Source organism: Trichosurus vulpecula, chromosome 3, assembly GCF_011100635.1.
Source record: "Trichosurus vulpecula isolate mTriVul1 chromosome 3, mTriVul1.pri, whole genome shotgun sequence".
In the NCBI taxonomy this organism is placed as follows: Eukaryota; Metazoa; Chordata; class Mammalia; order Diprotodontia; family Phalangeridae; genus Trichosurus; species Trichosurus vulpecula.
In genome coordinates this window covers 62,108,482-62,121,747 of record NC_050575.1, presented here as the reverse complement: position 1 = coordinate 62,121,747, position 13,266 = coordinate 62,108,482, and the positions used below count along the sequence as shown (strand labels likewise).

The 13,266-nt window shown below is 38.5% G+C and overlaps 1 pseudogene; it reads left to right on the top strand.

Moving 5' to 3' along the window:
• Positions 1–11,870: 11,870 nt before the first annotated feature.
• Positions 11,871–12,990, top strand: LOC118845045 (annotated as a pseudogene).
• The last annotated feature ends 276 nt before the right edge of the window (positions 12,991–13,266 follow it).

Sequence of the window (13,266 nt, the reverse complement as noted above, 5' to 3'; positions counted from 1 at the left end):
AATGCCTGGGATGCATTGTTCATTCACTTTCATTTTACATGTTATAATAAGAATGCTATCTGAAAACCAACTGATGCTAGAATGATACAATTTTATAGATAGACGGGACCTCAGCAGTTATCCAGTGTAAGTGTGGCCTAAAACATGAATTTCAGTGTCAACTTTAACTCTTCTAGGAAAGAAAAGCTCATTGCCTCCCAAACAAATTCTTCCTTACACTACACTGAAATTTATTCCCCTGTAACTTCCATCCATTAATCATATATTTACTCTCCATTGTTCCCAAAATCAAGAGGAAGAACTATTGATTTGTGAGTGCGGAAAGGTGACAGATAAGGAAAGACTTCTGGGAGCCAAGATGGTGGAGTAAGCAGTAAATTGCCACAACTCTCCCATATCTATGTCCCAACAACCACAAAATAGTGCCCTCAAACAAATCTTAGAACAGCAGAACCAGCAAAAAGATGAGGTGAAACAGTCTTTGACCCCAAGAAACTGGAAAGATTGGCAGGAAAGGTCTGTCTCACTCAGGTAAAAGGTTAGTGCAGTTCAAGGCAGGAAGTGTCCCAGAAAACCAGTAGTAGGTTCTGAGTCCCAGTGTGGTGAAGCAGGCAAACACCAACACTAGGACCTCATCATAGCCAGAGAATGGTAAGACTCCAGCTTTGAGAACCACCACCTGCTTTAGCATAGTCCTGGGCAAAGAGGCAGCTTCCAGTGGCCAGACCGCCAGAAGCTTCAGTGTATCCCCAAGGAAATACAGAAATAGCCCCACCAGCCTCCGCACATGCCAGACACCAGCACTAGGATCCCAGCTCAACACCAAGTAAACTGCCAGACCTCCACAGTCACCAGAAACACCAGCCACCCCCTAATCCACACATTTAGCCAAGCATCAGGCATGAGAGTCCCCTGTGGGCCTCAGGGAAACATCAGTGCAGTACCAGGTAAACAGCCATGTCCTGCAGTCCCTGGCAGAAGAAGCCTGAGACAGTGCCCCTTCTACCCCAGAAGCAGAGGTCATTTTTTTTAAAAAGGGAAAAGACCAAAAAAGATAAACAAAAAAAGAATGTGACCATAGAAAGTTATGGTGACAGGGAAGATCAAGACACACTCAGAAGAGCAGAACATTGAAAAATGGGCAAAATCCCAAAGAAAAACAGGAAGTAGTCTCGAGCCCAGAAAGAACCCATGGAAGAGTTCGAAAAGGATATGACTGTGTGTGTGTGTGTGTGTGTGTGTGTGTGTGTGTGTGTGTGTATGAGAGAGAAAGAGAGGGGTAGAAGAAAATTGGGAAAAAATGAGAGTGATGGAAGATGATTATGAAGAAAGAGTCAACAAAAAAGAAAATAACTGCTTAAAAAGTAGAATTGGTCAAACGGAGAAGGGGATACAAAAATCCACTAGGGGAAAAAACTCCTTAAAAAGCACAATTAGCCAAATGGAAAAGGAAGTACAAAAACTAAGGAAAACAACTCCTTAAAAGTTAGAATTGGGCAAGTGAAAGCTAATGACTCTATGAGATATCAAGAACTAATCAAACGGGGGCAGAGCCAAGATGGCAGAGTAAAAGCAGGGACTCCCTTGAGCTCTCCTCCAAACCCCTCCTAATACCTGTAAAAAATGACTCTAAGCAGGTTCTAGAGCAGCAGAACCACAAAAAGAGTGAAAAAATTTCCATCCCAAGACAACCTGGTTGGTTGACAGGAAATGTCTGTTGCACCAGGCTGGGAAAGGAGCACAGTCCAGTGTTGGCCACACTGGCACAAACTAGGCCCCAGAAAACTGGAAGCAGGCCTTAGGGGACTGAATCACTGGTTGCCGAGGTGGTTTCCAGACTTCCTAATCTACAAATGCCAAAGACAACTTGGAAGGTCAATGAGAAAGATCCATTGGACCAGAGTGAGAGAAGACCACACACCAGCTCCAGTGCAGCCCCAGGATGGCAGTGGCAGTGGCCACAGCAGTAGCAGTGGCAGCAGCAGCTGTAGGTACAGGGGCTGCTTCCAGAGCTTTCAACCCACAGATGGTAAGGTGATTGAACAACTGAACAGAAGAAGATTACAGGGATCTCTTTCCTGGCACTGAGGCAGGATTCTGTTGCTTTGCCCATACTCAGATCTGGGTCACAGTCCTGGATGGCAGTTCTTGGATGAGGAGGAGCACTGGCATAGCAGAACTTGGGGCAGCAGGCAGGGGGACCTTCTTACAGTTCTAGGGCAGAAAAGAGTGCTTCTGGTCACTCACTGACCAGAGCACAGGACAGGAGAGGAATAAACACCTCTCCTTACATCATACCACCTTGGGAAAACTGAAAATGTATAGGTTCCTATAAGTATCTCTGAAAAAAGCTGCACAAAGCCACTGAATTTTGGGACACTATGCCTTCCACACTGGATGCAGAGCCCTGCCTTAACAAAGAGTTGAAAAGTCAAGTAATTGTCTAGGAAAATGAGAAAACAGTGGGGGGGAGGGAATCAGACTGTAGAATCTTACTTTGGTCACAAGGAAGGTCAAAACATACAGCCAGAAGAAGAAGACAAAGTCAAAGCTCCTACATCCAAAGCCTCCAAGAAAAATATGAATTGATCACAGTCCATGGAAGAGCTCAAAAAAGATTTTGAAAATCAAGTAAGAGAAATAGAGGGAAATCTGGGAAGAGAAATGAGACTGATGCAAGAAAATCATGAAAAAATGAGTCAAAAATACTGAAGAAAATAACACATGAAAAAATAGACTAGACTAAATGGCAAAAGAGGTCCAAAAAGCCAATGAGGAGAAGAATGCCTTAAAAAAGCAGGATTGGTCAAATGGAAAAGGAGATACAAAAGCTCATTGAAGAAAATAAGTCCTTAAAAATTATAATGGAGTCTCCTGAGAGCCAAGATGGCAGAATAAGCATTAAGTTGCTCCCACCCTCCCTTATTGAACTTGAAAAACCCAGAGAATATTGCCCCAGGAAAAATATTGGAATAGTAAATCCAGTAGAAAGATGGTGTCTAGCAGTCTTTTAGTTCAGAAGGCAGGGGGGATTAATGGGAAAGGTCCCTCTTTCTGTGGCTGAAGGGGACCTGTACAGGACAGGAGGCATCCCACCTAGCCAGCAGCAGCCCCCACCTCAGCAAATGAGCAGGAGATCCTGAGCCCCAGGGTGGAGGAGCAGGCAAGTGCCAACATCAGGCACACACTAGCCACCACTACCGCCTTTGGCTAAACACCAGGTAACCTACCAAAACATTACAACATCCAGCTGCCAGCACCTGAGGTCTGAGCACAGAAGACCACTAACCAGGCCCCTAGCCCCCAGCACAAGAAGTCTGGGACAGTACCCTCTGGGACCAAGAAGCAGAGATCAAATGTAAAAGCCAGAAAAAAAGGCAAACATGAGCAAGAAGGAACAAATAAAAATGATGACCATAGAGAAATGTCTTGGTGACAGGGAAGATCAAAACACAAATTCAGGAGAGGACAAGATGGTCAATATACTCACATCTGGAACCTCAAAGAAGAATGTGAACTGGTATCAAGTCCAAAAAGCTTTCTTGGAAGAGCTCAAGAAGGATTTTAAAAATCAAATAGTAGAGGTAGAAGAAAAAATTGAACAATTCCTTGAAAAACACAATTGAAAAAATGGAGGAAAAAAGTACTAAAGAAAACAACTCCTTAAAAAAATAGAATTGGCCAAATGGAAAAGAAGGTACAAAAGCTAACTGAAGAAAACAATTCATTAAAAATTAGAATTGGGCAAGTGGAAGCTAATGACTCTATGAGACATCAAGAATCAGTCAAAGAAAATGGAAAGAATGAAAAAATAGAAGAAAACATAAAATACCTCATTGGAAAAACAATAGACCTGGAAAATAGATCTAGGAGAGATAATTTAAGAATTATTGGTCTACCTGAGAACCATGATGACAAAAATATCCTGGACAGCATCTTTCAAGAAATCATCAAGGAAAATTTCCCTGAGGGTAATCAGAAGGTAAAATAGTCATCCAGAGAATCCTCCAATCACCTCCTAAAAGAGATTCCAAATAGAAAATGCCAAGGAATATTGTAGCCAAATTCCAGAATAATCAGATCAAGCAGAAAATACTGCAAACAGCCAGAAATAAACAATTCAAATATCATGGAACCACCATCAGGATTATGCAGGATCTTGCAGCTTCTACATTAAAAGTTCTGTGGGCTTGGAATATTATATTCTGTAAGGCAAAGGAGCTTGGATTACAACCAAGGATTAACCACCCAGCAAAACTGAGCATAATCTTTTAGGGGAGGAGATGGATATTCAATGAAATAAGGGACTTCTAGACTTTCCTGATGAAAAGACCACAGCTCAATGGAAAATTTGATCTTCAACTACAAGACTCAAGAGAGGCATAAAAAGGTGAACAGAAGGGAGGGGATGCGGAATCATGTTATTCAATAAAGACAACTGCTTACATCCCCACATGGGAAGATGATATAACTCTTGAGAACTGTATCTATATTACATTATATAGAAGGGAAATACATAGACAGAGGGGGTAGGTTTAAGTAGATTTTTATATGATGATAAAAAATCCTAGTAGAGCACTGAAAAAAGATTGTAATGGGAGGAGAGAAAAAGAGGAAGCAGAAAATGGTAAATTACATCACATGAAGAGGCACAAAGGTATATTATAGTAGAGGAAAAGAAGGGAGAGAGATGGGCATTGTTTGAACATTAATTTGATTTGGCTTAAGGAGGGAACAACATTCTCAGTTAAGTGTAGAAAACTAACTTGCCCTATAGGCAGTTGGAGGGGAAAGTGAAAGAAAAGGGAGTTAGGGATAGAAGGGAGGGAAAAAGTAAGGGAAAAGGGAAAAAAGGGAGGGGGCCTGATAGAAATGAGGGCAGATTGAGAGAGGCAGTGGTCAAAAGCAAAACTCTAGTGAGGAGGGAAAGGGAGAATGGAGAAAGAAAAGCATAAACAGGATGAAGAGAAAGACACAGATAATAATCAAAGCTGTGAATGGAATGAACTCTTCCCTGAAAAGGAAGTAGACAGCAGAATGGATTAAAATCATAATTCTACAATACGGTATTTACAAGAAACACATTTGAAACAGAGGGATACACACGGAATAAAGATAAAAGGCTGGAGTAGAATATATTATGCTTCAGCTGAAGTAAAAAAAAAAAGCAAGGGTAGCAATGCTGATGTCAGACAAAGCAAAGGCAAAAATAGATCTAATTAAAAGAGATGAGGAAGGAAATTACATCCTGCTAAAAGGCACCATAGACAATGAAGCAATGTCATTACTAAACATATATGCACCAAGTGGTATAGCATCTAAATTCTTGGAGAAGTTAAGAGAGTTACAGGAAAAAATTGACAGCAAAACTATATTAGTGGGGTACCTCAATCTTCCCCTCTCTGAACCAGATAAATCTGACCACAAAATAATCTAGAAAGAAGTTAAGGACATAAACAGAATTTTAGAAAAGTTAGATATGGTAGGCCACTGGAGAAAACTGAATTGGGATAGAAAGGAATGTACTTTTTTATCAGTAGTATAGGGCACTGACACAAAAATTGACCATATACTAGGGCATAAAAAAATCACAATCCAAAGCAGTAAGGCAGAAATTTCAAATGCATCCTTTTCACATCATGATGCAATAAAAATTATATGTAATAAAGGACCATGGAAGGATAGATTAAAAATCGATTGGAAACTAAATAATCTAATCCTAAAGAATGAATAGGTCAAACAACAAATCATAGAAATAATCAATAACATCATCCAAGAGAATGATAATGATGAAACAACACACCAAAACTTATGGGATGCAGCAAAAGGAGTTCTTAGGGAAAGTTTTATATCTCTAAATGCTTAAATGAATAAAATAGAGAAAGAGGAGATCAAGGAAATGGATATGCAACTAAAAAGCTAGGAAAAAAGCAAATTTAAAATCCCCAATTAAATATCAAAATAAAAATAATGAAAACCTACGAAGAAATTAATAAAATTGAAATTAAGAAAACTATAGAATTAATAAAACTAAGAGCTGGTTTTATGAAAAACCTATGAAACAGATAAACCTTTGGTTAATTTGATTAAAGAAAAGAAAGAAAAGTAAATTACCAGTATCAAAAATGAAAAGGGTGAACTCACCACCAATGAAGAGGAAATTAAAACAATAATTAGGAACTATTTTGCCCAGCAGTATGCCCGTAAATTTGACAAATTGAAATGGATGAATATTTACAAAAATGTAAATTGCCCAGATTAACAGAAGGGGAAGTAAAATACTTTAAAAAACCCTTCTCAGAAAAGTAAATGAACAATCCATTAATGAGCTTCCTAGGGAAAAATCTCCAGGGTCAGATGAATTTAAAAGTAAATTCTACCAAACATTTAAAAAACAATTAATTCCAAGAATTTATAAACTATTTGGGAAAATAAGCAAAGAAGCAGCCCTACCAAATTCTTTTTATGCCACAAATATGGTACTGATACCTAAGCCAGGAAGAGTCAAAACAGAGAAAGAAAATTATGGACCAATTTTCCTAATGAATATAGAAACAAAAATTTAAATAAGATATTAGCAAAAAGATTAAAGCAACTTATCATGAGAATAATACACTATGACCAGGTCAGATTTCTTCCAGCAATGCCGGGCTGGTTCAGTATTAGGAAAATATCACCATAATTAATTATAGCAACAACAAAACTAACAGAAACCATATGATTATCTCAATAGATGCAGAAAAATGTGTTGACAAAATACAAGACCAATTCCTATTAAAAACAATAGAGAGCATAGGAATAAATGGAGCCTTCCTAAAAATGATAAGTAGTATCTACCAAAAATCATCAGCAAGTTTTTGTACAAACAAATCCAATGTAAGCAAGATTAGGAGGGAAACAGAAAACTGGGAAGGAATTTTTACAACCAGTATCTCTGATAAAGGCCTGATTTCTAAAATATATTGAGAACTGAGTCAAATTTGTAAGAATACAAGTCATTGCCCAATTGATAAATAGTAAAAGGATATGAACAGGCAGTTTTCAGAGGAAGAAATTAAAGATATCCATAGTCATATTTAAAAAATGCTCTAAAACACAATTGATTAGAGAAATGCAAATCAAAACTACTCTTAGGTGCCACATCTCTCCTGTCAGATTGGCTAACATGAAGAAAAAGGAAAATTATAAATGCTGGAGAAAATGTGGGAAAATAGGAGCACTAATGCATTGTTGGTGGAGTTGTGAACTGATCCAACCATTTTGGAGAGCAATTTGGAACTGTGCCCAAAGGACTATAAAATATGCATATCCTTTGACCCAGCAATACCACTTCTAGGACTGTATCCCAAAGACATCAGAAAAATGGGAAAAGACCCACAGATACAAAAATATTTATAGCAGCTCTTTTTGTGGTGGCAAAGAACTGGGGATTGAGGTGATGCCCATCAACTTGGGAATGGCTAAACAAGTTGTGTTATGTGAATATAATGGAATACTATTGCGCTATAAAAAATGATGAGCAGGTGGACTTCAGAAAAACCTGGAAATATTTACATGAACTGATGCAGACTGAAGGAAGCAGAACCAAGAGAACATTGTACACAGTAAGAGCCACATTGTGAAATGACTAACTTTGATAGACTTGGCTCTTCTCAGCAATACAAGTTTCTAAGACAACTCCAAAAGGCTCATGATGGAAAATGCTATCCACATCCAGAGAAAGAATTATGGAGTCTGAATGCAGATTGAAGCATACCATTTGGTGTCTCTCCTTTTGGTTTTGTTCTGTTTTGTTTCTTCTTTCTCATGATTCATTCCATTGCTTATAATTCTTCTTTACAGCATGACTAATGTGACAATATGTTTAATATGAATGTATATGTAGAGCCTGTATCAGATTGTATGCTGTCTTGGGGAAGGGAGAAGGGAGGGAGGGGGACAAAATTTAAAACTGAAAAGCTTGTAGAACTAAACATTCTAAACTAAAAAGAAATTAATTAAAATTTTAAAAATTAAAAAAACAGAAAACAAAAGCAAAAAAATTAGAATGGATAAAATGGAATCTAATGACTATTAAAAATTAAGAAATTATAAAAACAAAAACAAAAGAATAAAAAAGCAGATGATGTGAAAAAAACTGACCTGGAAAATAGATCCAGGAGAGATAATTTAAAAACTTAGGACTACCTGAAAGCCATGATCAAAAAAAAGAGCCTAGAGATCATCTTTCAAGAAATTATCCACTAAAACTGCCCTGATAATCTAGAACCAGGCAGTAAAATAGAAATTGAAAGAATCCATTGATCACCTCTTAAATGAGATGCCAAAAGGAAAACTCCCAGGAATATTATAGCCAAATTCCAGAGTTCCCAATTCAAGGAGAAAATATTGCCAGCAGCCAGAAAGAAGCAATTCAAGTATTATGGAAACATATTCAGGATAACAAAGATTCAGCAGCTTCTAAATTAAGGGATAAGAGGGTTTTGAATATGACACTCCGTAGGTGAAAGGAGCAAGGATTAAACCAAGAATCACCTACCTAGCAAAACTGATTGTATACAAGGAGGTGAGGAAATTGATTTTCAATGACAAAGAGGAATTTAATGCATTCTTGAGAATAATACAAAGCTAAATAGAAAAATTGATTTTCAAATACAGTACTCAAGAGGAGCAAGAGAAGAAGGTAAACAGGAAAGAGAAATCATAAGGAACTTATTAAAGTTTAACTTTTTACATTCCTATATGGAAAGATGATATTTGTAACTCATGAGACCTTTCCCATTATTAGGGTAGTTGGGGGGAATATATATATATATAGACAGAGGGCACAGAATGAGGAGTTGAATATGAAGGGATGATATCTAAAATTAAAATTAAGGGGTGTGAGAGGAATGTACTAGGAGAAGGAGAAAGGGAAAGGTAGAATAGAGTAAATTATCTCACATAAAAGAGGCAAGACCAAGCTTTTACAGGAGAGACGAAGAGGGGGGAGGTGAGAGGGAATGAATGAACATTATTCTCATGGGATTTGGCTTAAGGAAAGAATAACATACACACTCAGTTGGGTATGGAAATCTACCTTACTCTACAGGAAAGTAGGGTAGAAGGGTATAAGACAGGAAGGGAATAGAAGGGAGGGAAGAATGGGCGAGAGGAAATCAGAAGCAAACACTTTTTGAGGAGAGACAGGGTCAAAGGAGAGGATAGAATAAATGGGGGGATAGGATAGATGGAAATATAGATAGTCTTTCACAACATAAATATTATGGAAGTATTTTACATGACTACACATCTATAACCTATATTGAACTGCACATCCTCTCAGTGAAGGTGGGAGGGTGGTGAAGGGAGGAAGGGAAAGAATTTAGAACTTGAAGTTTTAAAAAATGAATTTTAAAAATTGTTGTTACAGGAAACTGTGAAATAGGATGCATAGACAATGGGGTATAGAAATCTATCTTATCCTACAGAAAAATAGAAGGTGAAGGAGATAAGAGAAGGGGGGAGCAGTGATAGAAGGGAAGGCACATTGGAGGAAGGAGTAATCAAAATGCATGCCATCATGGGGTGAGGAGAGAGGAGAGATGGAGAAAAAAATTTGGAATTCAAGATTTTGTGGAAGCGAATGTTGAAAATTAAAATAAATACATTGAAATGTGGGGAAAAGAATTAATCAAACAAATTCAAAAGGATGAAAAAATAGAAGAAAATGTAAAATACCTCATGGGGAAAAGAACTGACTTGGAAAATGGATCCAGGAGAAACAATGTCAGAATCATTGGACTACTAGAAAGCCATAATCAAAAGGAGAACCTGTACATCATCTTTCAAGAAATTATCAAGGAAAATTGCCCTGATGTCCTGGAACCAGAGAGCAAAAGCGGCATTGAAAGGTTCCACTGATCAGTTCAGGAAAGAAACCCCAAAATAAAAACTCCAAGGACCAAAATTCAGAACTATTAGGTCAAGGAAAAAATACTGCAAGTGATTGGAAAGAAACAATTCAAATATCAGGCAGCCACAATCAAGATTACATGGGACTTAGCAGCTGTGACATTAAAGTATCAGTGGTCATAGAACATGATATTTCAGATGGTGAAGGAGCTAGGACTACAACCCAGAGTCACTCACCTGGTGAAACTAAGCATAATACATCAGTGAAATGTAAAGATTTCAAGCTTTCATAAGAAGACCAGAATTAAACCAAAAAGTGATCTCCAATATTAAGACCCAAGAGAAGCATAAACATGTAAAAAGGGAAAACATAAGAGATTCAACAGCATCACACTATTTACATCCCTACATGGAAAGATTACACTTTAATTCTTAAAAATTGTATCACTAATGGTACAGCTGGAAGGACTACACATATGCAGAGGGTACAGGTATAAGGTTGATTTGAGGGAATGACATAAAAATATTTAAAGGATGAGAAAGAAGAGTATACTGGGTGAAGAAGGAGGAGAGAGGAAGAATGGGATAAGTTATTTCACATGAAATGGTGTGAAAAAACCTATTACAATGGAGGGGAACATGGGATGGTGGGCTATGGGCATCACTTGAACCTTACTCTCATCAGTATTGGCTCAAAGATGGGATAATATGCACAGTCAGTTAAATATAGAAATCTATCCTACTTGGCAGGTAAAGTGGGTGGGGGGACTGAGAAAAGAGAGGGCAAATCAGAAGAGGTGTTAGACAAGCAAAACACTTGTGAGGAGGCAAAGGGTAAAAGGAGAGAGAGAACAAACAGAAGGAAAAATAGAATGGAGGGAAATATATGGTTAGTAATCATAACTGTGAATGTGAATGGGATAAATTCCCTGATAAAATGGAAGTGGATAGCAGAGTGGATCAAAAACCAGAATCTTACAATATGTTGTTTACAAGAAACACACTAGGAGCAGAGAGACAAACAGATAATAAAGGTAACAGAATGTAACAGACTCTATTTTATTTCAGCTGAAGTAAAAAAAAAAAAAAGTAGGGGCAGCAATCCTGATCTCAGACAAAGCAAAAACAAAAATAGACCTAACTAAAAGAAATAAGGAATGAAGGTACATTTTACTAAAAGTACCATAGACAATAAAGTAATACCAATACTAAAGATATATGCACCAAATGATACAGCATCCAAATTCTTAAAGGAGACGTTAAGTGTTACAGTAAGAAATAGACAGCAAAACTATACTAGTATATAGTTACCTCTCAGAACTCAATAAATCCAACCAATAAAGAAACAAGAAAGAAACTAAGGAGGTGACTAGAACATTAGAAAAGTTAGATATGACAAGCCTTTGGAGAAACCTAAATGGGAACAGAAAGGAATAAACCTTTTTTCTCAGCAGTACATGGCACCTATACAGAAATTGACGATGTATTAGGGCATAAAACCTCTAAATCAAATGTAGAAAGGCAGAAATATGAAATATATTCCTTTTGGTTCATAATACAATAAAAATTACATTCAAGAAAGTGCAGTGGAAAGCGAGTAAAAATTAATTTGAAACTAAATAATCTAATACTAAAGAAAAAGTGGGTCAGAGAACAAATCATAGAAACAATAATTTCATTAAAGAGAATGACAACAATAAGACAGCATACTAAAATGTATAGGATGCAGCCAAAGTAGTACTTAGAGGAAAATCTATTTCTGTAAATTCTTACATTAACAAAACAGAAAGGACAGTTCGATGATTTGGCCATACTACTAAAAATAGATGAACAAACCTCACGGTCTGCCAGCACACTTATTCTGCTCACCCATGCTTTCAGGTTCTGAGTTCCCTAGTTGGATATGAGTCTAGGGAGTGGCTGAGCAGCTTCGCTTGAATCCTCATGGCTCATCTCCCCAGTCACAGTTTATGACCATGTCAAAGGACCTCTAGGATGTGGACCTTGCAGAGGTCAAGCCTCTGATGGAGAGAGAAGAGACCATCACTGGCCTCTTGCAAGAGTTCAATATAAAGGAGCAGGACATTGAGACTTTACATGGCTTGGTCCATGCCACCATATTGTAACCCCAAAGGAGAATTGTCCTTTCACCCTCACAAATCATGATATTGGCATGAACCACACAACCTGCTATAATCCTCTCTTCAATTCAGAGGACATGAAGGCGTTCACCCAGCATGTTGCCCTATGCCACGTGGATGCTCCTGGGCAACAGGATAGAGCAGCATCCTCTCCTGTGGGGTACGTCTCCCTCTATGGATCAACTGGTTGAAATTATTCCTGAAATTCTCCACCAGTTAAGACTTAAAAGCATGATTGGAATGGGAACCAGAGCTTGTGTCTACATCTTAACTTGATTTGCTCTGAACCACTGAGAAATGGTGGAAGGACTTGTCTTCATCAATGTGAACCCCTGCACTAAATGGTGGATGGATTGGGAAGCGATCAAGATCTCTGGGTGGGCCCAAGCTCTTCCAGATATGGTGGTGTCTCATCTGTTTGGGAAGGAAGAAATGAAGAACAATATAGAGGTGGTTCACACCTACCACCATCATATCATCAATGACATGAACTCAAGCAATCTCCATCTCTTCATCAATGCCTACAACATCATCAGAATCTAGAAATTAAGCATCCTCTCCCCAAAACCAGTGCTGTAACCATACAGTGCCCTGCATTGTTAGAGGTTAGGTTGAAGACAATTCACCTGCAGTGGATACTGTGGTGGAGTGCAACTCTAAACTGGATCCAACCAAGACCACACTTCTAAAGATGATGGACTACGGAGGCCTGCTGCAAATTTCTCAGCCTGCCAAGCTCACAGAGGCTTTCAAGTACTCTATCCAGGTGATGGGATACATGCCTTCTGTTAGCTCGACTTGCCACATGAGATCCCACACAGCCTTTGGCTCCAGTGTCACCTCATTGGAAGACAACTGCAGCTGTTCCCATGCAGGCACCAGCCTGGAGATCACTCCCAACTCTGGGAGCACTGATGCTAATGCTGAGCTCTAGTCCATGGGAGTCTCCTGTTAGACAAAAACTAGTAGCTACCTCCTGGCTCCAGTTTGAACTCTGTTTTAAGTAGCTGCCTCCTTTTCCTTCTCCCTCAGCCCCATGTCCCACCCCTCCTGTATCACACTGAAGAAAACTTGGTATTAACCTGAAGCTTATTTTTTTAAGAGTGAGCTCAGGTGAGAACAAAATAAGGTGGATTGAGGGAAAGTCATTTTGATGTGTGGGGCAAGGGGGAGGTTCGTAGTGTGGAAAGATATTGGCACCAGTCTAAAGCAAGCATCCAGAGATGGGTGT